This window comes from Elephantulus edwardii, unplaced genomic scaffold (genome assembly GCF_000299155.1).
Source record: "Elephantulus edwardii isolate Elephantulus edwardi_28Jun2011 unplaced genomic scaffold, EleEdw1.0 scaffold00452, whole genome shotgun sequence".
NCBI classification, from domain to species: Eukaryota; Metazoa; Chordata; class Mammalia; order Macroscelidea; family Macroscelididae; genus Elephantulus; species Elephantulus edwardii.
Genome location: NW_006400202.1, coordinates 400459 through 413298, shown reverse-complemented (window position 1 = coordinate 413298; position 12840 = coordinate 400459). Strand labels below are relative to the sequence as shown.

At 47.3% G+C, this 12840-nt stretch overlaps 1 pseudogene; it reads left to right on the top strand.

The window, feature by feature from the left end:
- The window catches only part of LOC102869327, a 33953-nt pseudogene extending 23102 nt beyond the window's left edge, over window positions 1-10851 (top strand).
- The last annotated feature ends 1989 nt before the right edge of the window (window positions 10852-12840 follow it).

The following is a 12840-nucleotide window of genomic DNA, read 5'->3' as shown; positions in this document are numbered from 1 at the left end:
TCTCTGACGCATAACAAGTGATTGTAAAGACCATGGCCTGTATCAGATGCCCCTTAGTCTTCAGAGAGACACCATTGCTCTTCAGTGCTTTGGAGAGGTCCTTAACAACAGACTTTCCCATTGCAATATGTCTTTTAATTTCCTGGCTACTGGTGCCAAGAGTGTTGACTGTGGAGCTAAGCAAACTAAAGTTGTGAACAATCTCAATCTCTTCACCATCCATCCTGATGCCAATTGGTCCAGTGGTGACAATGTTTGTCTTCTTGATATTGAGCCTCAATCCACATTGAAGACTGCAGTCCTTGACCTTCTGCAGCAAGCGCTTCAGGTCCTCTTCAGTTTCAGCAAGCAGGGTTGTGTCATTTGCATAACGCAGATTGTTGATAGATCTTCCACCAATCCTGACACCACACTTCTCCTCATAGAGCCCAGTCTATTAATGAGTTTCCTATTCCTCCTTCCCCTTCCTAGCAATCATTTTATAACAGAGTCTCTCTGTAAATCATTCTGTATCTTTGAATAAGAGTGCTCTTATACAGTGTGTGTCCTTTGGAGCACTTGTTAGTCTGAAGGCTGAGCAGCGTGGTGCCTCGGGATGCTTAATGGCACTGCGTGGCTGGGTGACACAGAGAGGGCTCCTGCCAGACCTGGGAGCCACTTCCATTGTTCCTGCCTTGAAAACACCATCCCTCACTCTCTCTCCAGCTCTTTGTTGTTATTGTGGTTGTTATGTACCATTGAATTGGAACCTACTCATAACTGACCCTCCAGCAGGTTTTCAGAGGCAGCAAATTGTGTGGAAGAAGATTGTCCATCTTTCTCCTGCAGAGCAGCTGATGGATTTGAACGACATGTCTTTGGGTTGGCAGTGTAGCTCCTTGCCACTAGGCCATCAGAGCTCAACTCCTTATCCCTGGTGAAATCTGAATGAGGTTTCTGGTTCAGTTAACGGCATTCTCCCATTGTCAGTTTCCTGGGTTTGATAATATTGCTCTCTTTATGTTAGATGTTATCATTGGGGGAAGGGTACACGAGGACCCTTTCACTATTTTTACCACTCCTTAGGCGTCTAAAAGACTTTTTTTTAAAATTAATTTTAATGAATATTTACAGAAATTTTGGATTTCCATTCATTCATTGTTGCATTTTTCTCCCTGCCCACCCTACTACTTTTAAAATACAGAATTTATTTAAATAAACCACCATCCTTCATGACCCACTTAAGCTACTTCCTCACAAAGCTGCTCTGACATGAGAGTGAGCTACTAAGGGACTCAGAAGGAGAACTTTGCACCTAGATAGAGCTCTGCTCCTTACCTGCTTGCAGAGTGAAGAGCGGGGTTTCCTAGCACAGCTTCTGTGAAAGACACTAGCAGCTTTTCCGTGAGGGCTGGTGGGGGCTCAAGGTCATGGTCTCTTGCCATCCCCACCCTTCTTCCCTCTTGCTTCCAGTCTCCCCCTCCCAATCTCCCCAGCTGATACTGACTTGACTGGCTTTCTGTCTTTCTTTCATCAACAGGAACTTGTCAATCTGCTCCTGACCGGAAGAGCCGTGTCCAACGTTTTCAACGACGTGGTTGAGCTGGATTCTGGGAATGGGAACATCACGCTTCTCAAAGGCATTGCTGCCCGCAGCGATGTGGGATTCTTATCTCTCTTTGAGCACTACAACGTGTGCCAGGTAGCTAGACATCACGTTCACCCCCCAGAAAAGCCAAGGTGCCTGGCTTCCTGGGACCAATGAGAGGAGGGGAGGAGCTGTGTGAAGGTGGGGTGGGGGTGGTGGGGGTAGAATTTTGAACTCCTGCCCAGTCTGAATCACAGAGGAATTGAAAAGAAAAACAGCTTCGTTGCCATGTAGTGTGGGCACATACTTCAGGCCCAGACACAGCTGATACCATGTCCAGGACAAAGTGGCTTTAAAGGAGTTTTTGGGGATTGGGAGGTCACAGTGTTGCTGTGTGATAGTGTGTGTGAGCATGTGTGCATGTATGTGGGTGTGGATGATGCGTGTGTATGTCTGTGAGTATATGCTATGCATTGGAGAGCTGGACAATGACTATGGATGACAGGAGAAGAATCAGTGCCTTTGAGTTGTGGTGCAGGAGAAGAGTATTGAACATACCACAGACTTGCAAGAGAACAAACAGGTCTGTTCCTGGAGAGGGTGAAACCAAGTTGCTCCTTGGAGACAAGGATTTTGAAACTCTACCTCAACATACTTTGGGCATTTTACCAAGAGGGACCAGTCCTTGGAGAGAGATATCATGCTTGGAATGTGGAGGGGCAGTGAAAGAGAGGAAGACCCAGGAGGAGATGGATTGACAAAGTAATTAGAGTAAAAGGGGTAGGTGTGTTGGAGTCAGTGAGACTGACTCAGAATAGGGCAGGGTTCAGAGTTACTGTGCATATAGACGTTACGAGTGGCAGGTGACTTGATAGCACATAACAACAATGACAACAACAACATGTGTAAGAGAAAGAATATGTGTGCACACATGTGTGTTTGCTGTCCCACTTCTAATGAACCGTGTGTGTGTGTGTGTGTGTGTGTGTGTGTGTGTGTGTGTGTGTGTGTTGGAGGAGGGGACAGGGCCCACTTGGTCTGTTGGCTGGCCTGTAGGCCCATCCATCTCTTCTCTTTGCAGTCAGGTCTTGGAAGGGTGAACTCCAGGTGAAGTTGGCTGAGGGGTACAGGGAGTGTGGGCAGCACTAAGGGAAACTGAGCAGGGGAACTTTTGTCCTAACCTGCATCAAACCTGAGTCTTAGTTTTCACTCCTGCAAAGCACTCAGGGCTTCTTGGAGTTGTCATTCTGTGCTTGATTATAGGGGAAGAGCTATTCTGTGAGAAGAGCAAGCCAGTGCAGGAAAGAAAGCCCCTAGATGAGGTGGACTGACTCAATGACTGGGGTAGTGGGAGTAGGTGTGTCAGAGACAGTGAGACTGGCTCAGGATAGGGCACAGTTCAGAGCTGTTGGACATAGGGTCCCTATGAGTTGCAGTTGACCACACATAACAACAACAATCACCCTTTCAAATGTCCCTAGAAAGTAGAGGTGAGCCCTGACCTACCCACCATGAACCCCTATGAACAAGTTCAGAGCTGGGCATGCCAACAGTGCCAGGCAAATGGATCTGCTGGGTTCTGGGGACTAGAGTTTTGAATTAGGATCTTGTTGCATCCACCCCATCTGGATGTTAAGGCTTACTGTCCCATTGTGAGTGAACCGAGTGATACGGCCCCATTCCAGATCTGCTTGGGGAAGAGATCAGAGTTCTAAAAGAAAATCGTTGATGGCAGCTCGTTCTGCGATGCGCTGGGTCCTGAGGAAGCCCAGGAACGTGGCCACGTGGCTGGTGGAAACCACCAGGGCTCCAAGCATCAGACCCTGGGTGGGCTCCGAAAGTATGCAGGGCTGAGAGAGATAACCTCTGCCGGGCTGGTGGAATCCGAGGCTCTCCGTGAACACTGGTATCATTCCTGGGCTAAGGGTGTTGGTCAAGAAGTAAACTATTTTTCTTTGGTCCGTTGAGAGCAATTGCTGGGAAAACCAATTGGAAGTCCTCGTTCCTTTGGAATCAGGTTCTGTTATTGCAATAGAAATGTAGGTCCTGCAACAATCCACTCCCTCACAGACTCCAAGGTTTCATTCAGACCTGCTGCTGCTGCTGCTGCCCACCGAGCAGTGGGCACTGTGCTCTCTACAGATAGTGTCCCTCTTTTGTGCCAGAAAGGAGTGTCCACGGTCACGAGGGCACTGAGGGCTAGTCCTCAGCTTCTGCTTCCTCCTCCAAAGGCCCAAGCAGGGCCTGGAAGCTTAGACAAGGGGCTTTCCCGTCTCTTGGCCCCTCCTGCCATCGCTTCTGCCCCTGTGCCCTGCATAAGTAGTTGTGCATAATGGAGAGAGGTATCCCTGGAGAGATCCAACACCCAAAACTGGACTTGGAGTCAGAACTGGCCTTGCTCCAGCCAGTTCTGGTTTCCTCTCTGGTCGATGCACATGACCTCGGGAAGGCCTTGCACTGGGGACAGCAAGGTGTCCACAGCAGAGTGGTTGGGACAGGGCCGGAGCTTCATCCCCCCACCCCAGGAGACAGACCTGGCCTGCCTCTCACTCCCAGCCTGTCTGCACTTCCCACGGCTGCTCCTGCCTCTCGCTGAGTTGATGGGAGGCCCTACCGGTGAGCTAGTCAGCTGTCTCACACTTGGATAGACTTGGGAAAGTAGGGGAAGTCTGGGCCAGAGGAATGCACCCCTGCTGTCAGCCTCTGCCCACACCTGGCAGTGTCTTCTGGGGCCCCGGTGGGCTGGTCTGGCTGGTCTAGTGTGAGGCTCACTGAAAGATGATTGGGTGAGCTTAGACAGTGGTTGGAAAGCCAAGCCTCACTGGGTTATTGGTGCTAGAGCTGATGGTGAGGACTGACAGGCCTGGGAGGAGCTGGGTGAGGAAGGAGGTGTTGTTTGCACACTTCCCCATGACCTAAGGGGTATACTCATGACGCCTTCCTGAAGGCTGAACTTGGCAGTGAGTTCTGAACACACTATCTCTGCTCTTTCGTTTCCCCCAGTGCAGCCAATGGTACTGCCCAGTTACTCACACCAGAAGCACGTCTGACCCATCAGTAGGCCCTTGCTTCTACTGTGATCGGCTTCTGTGATTCGTGTGTCTCTATCATCCTAGTTCAAGTCACCAGCGTTGCTGGTCTCCAGCTTCTGTCCTCACCCCCTCCCGACCCTGTCTCTTCTCTGAAGCCTATATGATCTGTGGAAAGATACACAGGGCCATATCTTTCTTTTACATAATATCTACCACTCTTCAGTAGTTTCCCCATCCTCTGAGGCTAAACTCCAGATAAAATCTTTCCTAGCCTATAGCCCCTTGAAGACCTGTCTCTGCTCTTCTCTGTCTCCTCCCCTCTTTCTATGCTCTTTCCAGCCCTGAACATCATTAGCCTGTCTTCTAGGAGGTTCTTCCTCACCTCTGGGCCTTTGCAGATGCTGTTCCTTCTACCCAAGGTGCTTTGCTCTTCCTTCAAATGTTAGCTTTATGTCTTAACAGAAGCCTTTCCTATTCTGTACAGACTAAATTGTGGGGCTCCTCTTAAGTTTGTTTTCTTCACAGCCTCTTATTGATTTTAAGTACTACATTCATTGTTTTTAAGATATAAACTTTCTTCTTACTTAAAATGAAAATTTAAAAATTTTATGGCAAATGTATATAATTGTTGTTGTTGTATGCTGTCAAACAGAGCTGACTTTCCTGTGGGTTTTCAGAGGCAGTTTAATGACACAGGAGTAGATTGTCTTTATTTCTCCCACAGAGCAGCTTGCAGGTTAGAACCACATGCTTTCAGAATTGCAGCACAGCTTCTTACCACTAGGCCACCAGAGCCCTCATCAGGAAAGGTGTGTGTCAATCTATATGTGGAACAGATCATTCAAGAGGCTGGACTTAGAAGAAGAATGTGGTATCCGGATTGAAGGAAGACTCATTAACAACCTGCTTTATACAGATGACACAAGCTTGCTTGCTGAAACTGAGGAGGACCTGAGGTGTTTGCTGCAGAAGATTGAGGACTGCAGCCTTTAATATGGATTGAAGCTCAACATCAAGAAAACAAAGATTCTCAGGAGATTGAGGTTGTTAAAAAATTTTAGCTTGCTTGTTTCCACAATCAACATTTGTGTCCGCACAAGTCAGGAAATCAAAAGACGAACTGCATTGGGAAATCTGCTGTCAGAGACCTCTCCAGAGTATTGAGGAGCAATGATGTCAGTTCAGAGACTTAAGTGTGCCCAATCCAAACCTTAGTCTTCACAGTTACTTGCTACACATCAGAGAGCTGGACAATGACTGAGGGTGAGAGAAGAATCAATCCTTTGGATTGTGGTGCTGGAGGAGAGTACCAAACATTCCATGAACTGCCAAGAGAACAAACAGATTTGACCTGAAGAGAGTGAAACCAGGTTGTTCCTTGGAGGCAAGGATTTTAAAACTCTGTCTCATATACTTCGGGCATGTTGCCAGGAGGGACCACTCCTTGGAGAAGGACGTCATGCTTGGAAGGTTAGAGGGTCAGCACAGGAGAGGACGACCCTAGATGAGATGGATTGACACAATAACTGGGGTAATGGGGATAGGTATGTCAGAGACAATGAGATTGGCTCAAGATAGAGCAGGGTTTGGAGCTATGGTACATAGGTTCGTTATGAGTTGCAGGTGACTTGAACAACAATAATAACAATGTAAATATAAAACTCTGACCTTGTCAACATCTTTTATGTGAACAATTCAGTGGCATTAATGTCTTTCATCAGTTGTACAGCCATCACTTCTACACTTCTATCCATTTTGAAATTTTCCTACTTGCATGATTATAAGTAATGGTGTGCCAGACTTTGATTGGCAGGTTTGTTCCTGCTATAAAAAATAATTGTGATTCTGATGGCACCTTGGATTTAATGAAGTGTCATACAGAGGAGTCTGCACAATTATTTGATAACTCCCTGTCTTCCCCATTAATGTACTATGCCTCCTTTAGCCAAAGCTGTTCATGTTTTCTTCACTGGTTATCCCCAATGGCTAGCATGGTGCCTGGATATAGATATAAATCATACTGAATGATTTCCTGATGTTTGAATGATTGGATGTTATCTTTAGAGAGGCTAGATTGTGACTTTATCAGTGGTAAAAGACTGATTTTTTTTTTCATGTTGAGACTTGGGCCCTGGTAAAGTCCTGGGTGGTTAAGTTGGTTGTTGCACTTGGTCACTATATGAAAAGCATAGTCTACCAAGGAGGTTTGAGTCTACCTAGAAGCACCTCATGAAAAAGGACTGGCAAACTTTTAATATTCAGGCATTAAAAATCCTGTATATCCCAGTTGTGCTCTGATACACATGGGGTCTCTCTGAGTCAGAATTGACTTGACAGCAACTGGTTGCTTTCAGTCTTGCAATCAATCCATGGATGGGCTTAGGATCTTTACAGCCCTCACCCCCAGAAGATTGAAAAACACGGCCATAGATAGAACTGCGGCAGTTTAGCTAGACTCTGACTCCCTGTATTGGGTGACTGTCTCTGCCTTCCATTTTGAAATCTGCATCATTATCCTCTGTTTTTGTGTGTGTATTATAAATCGTGTTCTTCTTGTTGTTGTTGTATATCATAGAGTTGGAACCGGCCCATAGCTGACCCTCTGGCGGGTTTCCAGAGGCAGTTACTCACACAGAAGAAGATTGCCCACCCTTCTTCCAGGGAGCAGCTTGGTGGCCTTGAACCTTGTGTCTTTGGGATTGCAGAGTAGCTTCTTGCTACTAAGCCACCAGAGCTCCCTAGTGCCTCTCAGTCCATGACGCAAGATTAAGATAAGGTGTATTTTGACTCATAGCCTATAAGAGGACATGAATCAGGTCACACACTTACTCAAGTCCCCAACCTTAAGTCACATCTTTACTCAAGTTCCATCCTTGCTGGAGTCATACTTTTTGTCTTACAAAAGGTAAAGAGAGAGAAAGGGGGTCAGAGGAGAAAGACTTCACTACTACCAAGTAAGAAGAGCCAGGAGCAGAGCAGGTCCTTTAGGTCCAGGGCCTCTGTGCTGAGAACTTCCAAGGCCCTGAGGAAGGTAGACAGCAAAACATACAGAGATGTCAGGAAGCAGAAACTGAAGAGACAAGGATCTTCTACCAGAGTCAACGTATGAAGTCTTCCGCTAGTGCTGTGCTTTAAATTCGGCCACCTGGTCTTCTAAGCTGTAAGAAAGAAGTTTGTTTGTTGAAGCCATTCACTCATGACTTTCCTGTTACAGCAGCGCTAAATAACTGAGACCACCACTAGTTAAGAGTTAGTCTCTAATTTTGCTGTAAATTCCGCCAACAGGAGAAAGCCTCAGATTGTACTGGAGAAAGTGTGCCCCTCCCCACCCCGAGCCTTTGATCTCCTACCCAAGAATCCAAAGGAAGCCAATTTTTAACTTTGGAAAATGTCACCCACTTGGAAGGGGGCGCCTGGATGAGAAAGCTCATTTATAAACTCCCTGAGCTGCTTGTTTGCCCTTAATCTTGTGCCTGTTGCATAGATGGCAAGCTGCCCTTTGGGTCCTCTGTAGGAAAATTCAGGGTGGCTGATTATGCAAATGTCGCTGCCTGCTTGCCTTCAGGGCTCTTTTCTCCTGCAATGAATGAGTCCCGGGTCCCCAGCCTTGAGGGTTCCCTGTTCCCAGCAATGTCCTAATCAGAAAAGCCTCTAGTGAGCATGGAACAGAAGCCAAGCTTGCATTGAGGCTTGGGCACGTTCAGCCACATTCTCTAAGACATCTAATTCCTCCCCATCCTACCTAGGGGCAGGCCCTGCAGTCACGTTTGTAGGATTCTTCATTGTTGCAGGGCAAGCTGGAGAGGGTGATCTGCTACAGATGAGGCATTTGGGAAAATCCCGAGTTAGAGTGGCCAGAGAACTAGCCCAAATCACACAGGGCTGCCAACCAGCCAAGCCTGCTGTCATTGGCCTGGTGATGACAGGGAGATGGGAGGTGGGACAATACAAAAGTGATTAGCGCCTTGTAAAGAGCATCCTCTTACATCTGCTCTTCCCCCCTCCATCCTAATCTTGCCCAGCCCAGAGAGAGCTTCAAACAGGATGCAAGGGGCCCAAGGAAGACTGAAGGCTACCCTTCGGTGTTGCAGTTCACAAAAAGTATGCCTTTCTCCCCACTGGAAAAATAATTCCCATTCTTTCTTTAATCCACAGGCTGAGGCTGCAAATACCTGAGCATGCAAGCATCTCACTGGGGCTGGTGGGGATTAGGCCGGGAAGCAGCCTGGCCCGCAGCACGGACATAGCTGAATAAAATGGGGCTCAGGGTGGGGAAAGGCCATGCCAGGTCCCACTGAGGAGGGGCTCACAGAGGGCTCCACCCACTGCTCTCCCTGTTCTAGCCCAAGCTGGGAGCACCAGGCTAGTGACATACTTAGAGTCCTGACATTTATTTCTAGCTACTCATTTCTCCAAAGACCTTTTAACCTTGAAATGCCCCTACTTAAAAATTTCCTAAGGAATCCCTTGTCATCTGCAGATGAAAGCTCAAACGTCTTATGCTGGTATTGCCTTGGCCTCAAGCTACTTCGGTCCTGCAGTTCATTGAATATTTCTTAGCTGTCTTTCCTGGTACCTCTTGCAGACTACTCACCCTAACGTCCCTCCTACCATCTTTTTGTGGCTTAAGTCCTAACTATCCTTCTGGGTATGATTCTAGGCCAAGTTCCACTTTATCCACCAGAAACTTTATCCTTCAAACTTTTATTTGTTCATCTTTGTGCTGAGGGGACAGCATCATTGTCACGAGCAGGTGAGGGGTCACTGGGTGGCAGCATGATGCACTGTGGGAGAGCTGACTGGTGGAGAGTGATGAGTTTCCTGGGAGCTTAAAAGAAGGTAAAATTCATGCTGCCCAGTATAATAATTTAACCAGATCCGGGATCTTAAGAAGCAAGGTGTGGCCTTGCTCCAGGCTAGTGGATGGCAAACCCAATGCGTAGATGCTCCAGTGTTGGGATTAGCTTGAGGTCCAGTAAAGTTTCTGGGTAGCTGTGGGGTCAGGAAGAACAGGATATGGGAAGAACTAGTGAGGAATTATTGTCAAGACTCAAGTGATGGGATAGGGGACCCATAGGGAACAAGTGGGTGATGGGCAGCCTTCCGAGGCAGCCCTGGGTATCAGCTGGCTGTGGGACATGAAGGACAAGGTGGTGCTGGGTTTCAGGCTGAGACATCTTTTTCCCACTGAATAACCGGCTAAGGGATGTGTCTGTGGCTCTGAGCAGCACCAAAGATTACCCGAATCATATACAGACCATGGTCCTCCTTTCAGGTCTCTCTGAGGCATCACTCCCTACTGTGACTGGGTAGAAGGTCCCCTGCCTCCTTTCCCATGAATGGTACAAGTCAGGCATCTCTGCCCACTTCTCTTCCTCATGCAGGTAGGCTGCTTCCTGAAGACCCCACGGTTCCCCATCTGGGTGGTGTGCAGCGAGAGCCACTTCAGTGTGCTTTTCAGTTTGCAGCCAGAGCTTCTTCGTGACTGGAAGATGGAGCGACTCTTTGACCTGTACTATTATGATGGCCTGGCCAACCAACAGGACCAAATCAGACTGACCATCGGTGGGTGTCTCTCCTCCCTGTCCCCATGCTTGTCCTTGGGACCCAGCCTCCAGCTTGCTCAGGGATCTAGCATGTCTGCTTGAGGCAGTCAGAGAAAAAATTAGACTCAAGTGTTGGGGCTCAGAGAGCAGACGGCAAATGCTGGAAACAGGAGAGAACAGAGATCAGCCCTGAGGAGTTGATGAATTTAAGAGTGTAAAGTGAGGTTGAAACCATGTAGAGAAGAGCCCTGAAGATCATGCTGAAAAGCTGAGATTTTATTCGTCAGGTACTAGGGAGCCATAGAAGGTTTTAGAGTGGGATAGTGATTAGATCAGACATGTGTAGAAAAAACAATTACTATGGCACCAAAGGCAAAGGGAGGTTCTGGGAATAGGATGAAGACTACAGGTAGGGACCAGTGTAGATGATGTTGTAGTCACAGAGGTGAGAAGTGAGTGAGTTTGAAATGAGGCCTGTCAGTGGAAGATAAAGAAGAGAGGAAAGACACCAGAGAGGTGGTCCCAAGAGTTGAGGACTCTGCTTGTGTTGACCCCAGAGCGAGTGTGGAGTGTGGTTGACCCCTGCCTGCCCTGATGTGTTCATGCCTCACTCTATCTCCCTCTTCTAGATACAACACAGATGGCCCCTGAAGACAAGGACAATGACTTCGTCCCACCTCTTGAGCTTTGCATCAGGACCAAGTGAGTCAGGCCACCATCCTGCACATCTGACTTGAGTGACTGGGAGGTGGGATGAGGATACAGGGAGGAAAACGGGCTTCTGGACTTCATGAAATCAGGATAGTGTGCTGGGCTGAGGCTCTGCAGATTGCAAAACCTCAGTACTGAAGTATGTGTGTTTGTGTGTGTGTGTGTGTGTATCTGTGTAATATTGTATACCGCACTTGTTAAAAATGAGGAGGACTTGAGGAGTTTGCTGAAGAGGATCAAGTCTTCATTGCTCTTCAGTATTTTGGAGAGATTCTTGACTGAAGACTTACTCAAAACAATAGTCCTTCTGATCTAACTGCTGGTACTTGATTGTGGTTCCAAGTAAGATTAAATCATTGATGGTATCAATCCTTTCTCCGTCTATCATGATGTTGCCTATTGGCTCAGTGATAAGGACCTTTGTTTTCGTGATGTTGAAATGTAATCTGTATTGAAGACTGTAGTCCTTGATCTTCTGCAGCAAACATTTTATCCTCCTCGCTTTCAGCAAGCAAGGCTGTGTCATCTGAATAATGCAGGTTGTTGATGAGGCTTCCTCTGATCCTGATGCCACAGCACACAGACTGGTTATGTATGGAGAAAAAGTAAAGCTCTGATGCACACCCTTCTGGTTTTAAACCATGCAGTATTTCCTTGTTCTGTTTGGACAACAGCTTCTTGGTTTAGATACAGATTTCATATAAGCACAATTAACTGTTCTGGGGTTCTCATTCTTCGTAATGTTAGCCAAACCTATGGGAAAGTCTGCAGTCAGGGACTTCGTCAGAGTCCTGAAAAGCAATGATGTCAGTCTAAAGATTAAGGTATGCCTGACTCAAGGCATAGTCTTTCCGATCTGCTATGTGTCTGAGAGCTAGACAATGAAAAAGAATGACAGAAGAATTGTCACTTTTGAGTTGTGGTGTTAATTGACACCTTTGAGTTGTGGTGTTGGAGAAAGGTGTTGGATATTCCATGGACTGCTAAAACAGATGTGTCCTGACGGAAGTTAAACTAGAGTGCTACCTAGAGACAAGAATGGCAAAGCTTCATCTCACATGTCCTGGGCGTATTTCTAGGAGAAGCTATTCCTTAGGAAGAGATACCATGCTTGAAAAGGTCAGTAAAAAGAGAGGAAGATCCTCAATGAGATGGATGGACATAGTGACGGCCATAACAGATTCAAGTGTGTCAGAGATGATGAGGATAGCACAGAATAGGACAAGGTTCAGGGCTGTTGTTCATAGGGTAGCTATGAGTTGTACTCGACTCAATGGCACGTAACAACAGTAACAACAAATGTGTCTGTATATATGTGTATGTAAGATTTTGTGGCCATGCTTAAGTTAACATGCCTTCAGAACTTTTGAGTATTTCTTTGGCAGGGGGTGAGAAGGCAGCAGCTGCTAGAGGCAGAATGTTGTCATCCCAAAACAGACGGGGACACATGCATTCACTGTGGTGGGAGTGGGTGCATGGTGGGTGTGGATGTGTGGTGAGCATGGATGTGTGATGGACATGGATGTGAGGTGGGCAAGAAAGTGTAGTGAGCATGAATGAGTGGTGGGTGTGGGTGTGTGGTGGACGTGGATGTGTTGTGCACATGGATATACAGTGGCCATGGATGTGTGGACGGCATGTATATGTGATGGAGTGGATGTGTAGAGGATAGAGGAGTGGTGGGCATAGCTGTGTGAATGGCGTTCACGTGTGGTGAGCATGGATATGTGGTGGGTATGGATAGGACTTGAGTGGCATTGAACAGTGAGAGCCTTGGTGGAATTTGGGTAGCTGGAGCTGCAGCACCTCCATGGGAGGAGTTGGAGGATTCTGCCTCAGTGTGAACAGGCTGAAGCACTAGGAACATTGAGCAGAGGTGCCCAAGGGTCCACCCTCCTCTAGCTCTATACATAGCAAAGAGGGTCAGGGAGTGGAAGCTGCACATAGAGGAGGGGATTACCCAGTTACCACAGTGGGTCGAGCA